This window comes from Salvelinus alpinus, chromosome 8 (assembly GCF_045679555.1).
Source record: "Salvelinus alpinus chromosome 8, SLU_Salpinus.1, whole genome shotgun sequence".
In the NCBI taxonomy this organism is placed as follows: Eukaryota; Metazoa; Chordata; class Actinopteri; order Salmoniformes; family Salmonidae; genus Salvelinus; species Salvelinus alpinus.
In genome coordinates, this window is record NC_092093.1 from 64,083,046 (window position 1) to 64,086,713 (window position 3,668).

The window sequence follows — 3,668 nt, forward strand, 5'->3', positions numbered from 1 at the left end:
CAGCCATGGTCAATATCCCCATTACTGTGCCTCACCTGTTATTGTAGAACATTTGTGAAGATTAGGATTATTAAGATTGTATTTATCAGGCAGAGAGTTCAGAGGAGGAGCAAAGAGGGCCTATCAAAAAGAAAGTGTGGTGCTTTGTCACTTCAGCTTTAGTCATTACTATGCCCAGGCAGGTTCACAGACTGCGAGTGTGGTAAACAGGTGTCTGCAAAACCAAGAGTCCAGCCAATGCCTAATGTCTGAGGATTATTTTTAAGTAGAGCTCAGACAGTGCCTAATGTCAGCAGATTATTTCAGATGAATTTCCAGTAGCAGTTGAAAAAAGAACTTATCTGACTAAGACTGCTCCAAGTATCCCTGTGTCACCCTGATCACTACTAGTGGGTCTCAGAAAGGCCATTTAAACTTTTTAAGGGTTCTTCAGCCTTCTCCGGTCACTGAGACATATAAATCCATACGTTCTGAAGCACCACTTTATTTCTAAAGATTGCTTTGAGGTCACTTTTATTATGTACATCCTACATCGTTTTTTCCCAGTAAGGAAGTGTCTGAGCGATGGAGATAGAAAAGTTGTTTGCAGTCATAGACCGGTGGGGGAAATATATATTTTAATAACCTTTTATTTAACTAGTCAAGTCAGTTAAGAACAAATCCGTGTTTTACAATGACGGCCTACCGGGGAACACTGCCTTGTTCAGGGGACTAGATCCAGCAACCTTTTGATACTAGCCCAACGCTCTCACCATTAGGCTATCTGCCGCCCTGTAATCAATGAATGATTTGTGCACCACTTTCTAGGTGACAGTCATCAACATTTTACTTTACCTCACACCTGTCAAAAGTACACACAATCACTAACACCTTACCTTATTTGCAGTGGGGTTTTTAGTCTTCGTGAATCTTTTCCAGCGAAACATATCAGGGTTATGCGAGTATGACATTTTTTAAGCCAAGAAATAGCTTGTACTTTTTACCTGGCTAATACAGAAAACCTCATGTATATACCTATATCAAAGTTATATTAACCACAACTTATAACACTAAACTTACAGAAAAAAACCGTAGAAGTCCATTTTTTTAAGCTAATACAAAAGTAATGTATTGCTAGTTGTACAGTTGCTGGTACTGCGACTGCTCAATGCGCTGAAAATAGAACGAGGTGCGTGGGTAATGTAGTCAATTAGCCACGTTCATCAAACGCACTGGCTGCTTGACAGTGGCATTAGTAAACTACAAGTTCCATTTTAACTTTTAGTCATCCGAAGCGTCTGGTAACTATAGTAACTTTGGACCCTTCCCCAAATGTTAAACATTTGAGTGTTGTAAAAAGACGCCAAAGTCAACATTGAATGTGCAAAGTCCACACAACAATATCATAGTCCCACAGAAAAAGTTTGCAGATCTTATAAAGTATGCACACACTCTCAGTAATGTTTATTCAACAGCGAATTTGATATTCTAATGAGATCTTTGCAAACGCCCAAAATGATGACCTTATATAGAAGTGACCGAGGCGCGTGCTGCTCAATAATCCGCGACGTGCGTTGGTTTCTGGCAGTGGTGTAAAGTACTTCAGTAAAAATACTTAGTAGTTTTTAGGGTATCTGTACTTTACTTTACTATTTATATTTTTGGCAAATTTTACTTTTACTTCACTCCCAAAGAAAAAAATGTACTTTTTACTCCATACATTTTCCCTGACACCCAAAAGCACTCATTACATTTTGACAGGAAAATGGTCCAATTCACACACTTGTCAAGAGAACATCCCTGGTCATCCCTACTGCCTCTGATCTAGCATACTCACTAAACACAAATGCTTGATTTGTAAATTATGTCTGAGTGTGCCCCTGGCTATCTTGTCAATAAAAATAAACAAATAAAATTGTGCTGTCTGGTTTGTTTAATATAAGGAAGTTTAAATGATTTATACTTTTGATACTTAAAACTTCTTATGGCTGCAATCCCGTTAACGGGATGATATGACAACAGCCAGTGAAAGTGCAGGGCGCCAAATTCAAACAACAGAAATCTCATAATTAAAATTCCTCAAACATACATGTATCTTATACCATTTTAAAGGTAATCTTGTTGATAATACCACCAAAGTGTCCATTTTCAAATAGGCTTTACAGCGAAAGCACCACAAACGATTATGTTAGGTCACCACAAAATCACAGACAAACACAGTCATTTTTCCAGCCAAAGACAGGAGTCACAAAAAGCAGAAATAGAGATAAAATTAAATCACTAACCTTTGATGATCTTCATCAGATGACACTCATAGGACTTCATGTTACACAATACATATATGTTTTGTTCGATACGATATCCAAAAACCTCAGTTTACATTGGCGACATGTTCAGAAATGCCTCCAAAATATCCGGAGAAATTGAAGAGAGCCACGTCAAATAACATAAATACTCATCATAAACTTTGATGAAAGATACATGTTTTACATAGAATTAAAGATACACTTGTTCTTAATGCAACCGCTGTGTCAGATTTCAAAAAGCTTTACGGCAAAAGCACAATATTCAATCATCTGAGAACAGCGTTCAGCCACAAAAGGAAGCCATACAGTTACCCGCCAAATTGTGCAGTCAACAAAACTCATAAATAGTATTATAAATCTTCACTTACCTTTGCTGATCTTTGTCGGAATGCACTCCCAGGACTCCCACTTCCACAATAAATTTTTGTTTTGTTCGGTAATGTCCATGATTAATGTCCAGATAGCTATTTTTGTTAGCGTGTTTGGTAAACAAATCCAAAGTCAGGAAGCGCGTTCAATAAAAGCAGACGAAATGTCAAAAAGTTCCGTAACAGTCAGTAGAAACATGTCAAAGGATGTATTGAATCAATCTTTAGAATGTTTTTAACATAAATCTTCAATAAAGTTCCAACCGGAGAATTACATTGACTTCAGATGTGCGATGGAACAGAGCTCCCTCTCATGTGAACGCGCATGGTCAGAGAATGGCCAGGTCATGGTAGACCTGAATATTTCCTGTCTCCTTCGGAAACCCCCACTTCACAGTAGAGGCATCAGACAGGGTTCTACAGACTGTTGACATCTAGTGGAAGCCGTAGGAAGTGCAAACTCATCCATATCCCACTGCATGTTCAATAGGGGCTGTGTTGAAAATCGACCAACCTCAGAATTCCCACTTCATGTTAGATTTCTTTCTCAGGTTTTTGCCTGCAATATGAGTTCTGTTATACTCACAGACATCATTCAAAAAGTTTTAGAAACTTCAGAGTGTTTTCTATCGAATACTAATAATAATATGCATATATTAGCAACTGGGACTGAGGAGCAGGCAGTTTACTATGGGCACCTCTGGGCACCTTTCATCCAAGCTACTCAATACTGCCCCTGCAGTCCTAAAGTTTAAGTACATTTGAGCAATTCCATGTACTTTTGGTACTTAAGTATATTTAAAACCAAATACTTTTAGACTTTAACTCAAGTAGTATTTTACTGGGTGACTTTCACTTTTACTTGAGTCATTTTCTATTAAGGTATATTTACTCTTACTCAAGTATGACAATCGAGTACTTTTTCCACCACTGGTTCCTGGTAAGCAAAAATATGCTGAATGTCCTTAATTTATGTTTTAAAAATATCAAAATGTTATTTTAAAATATTTTCTGT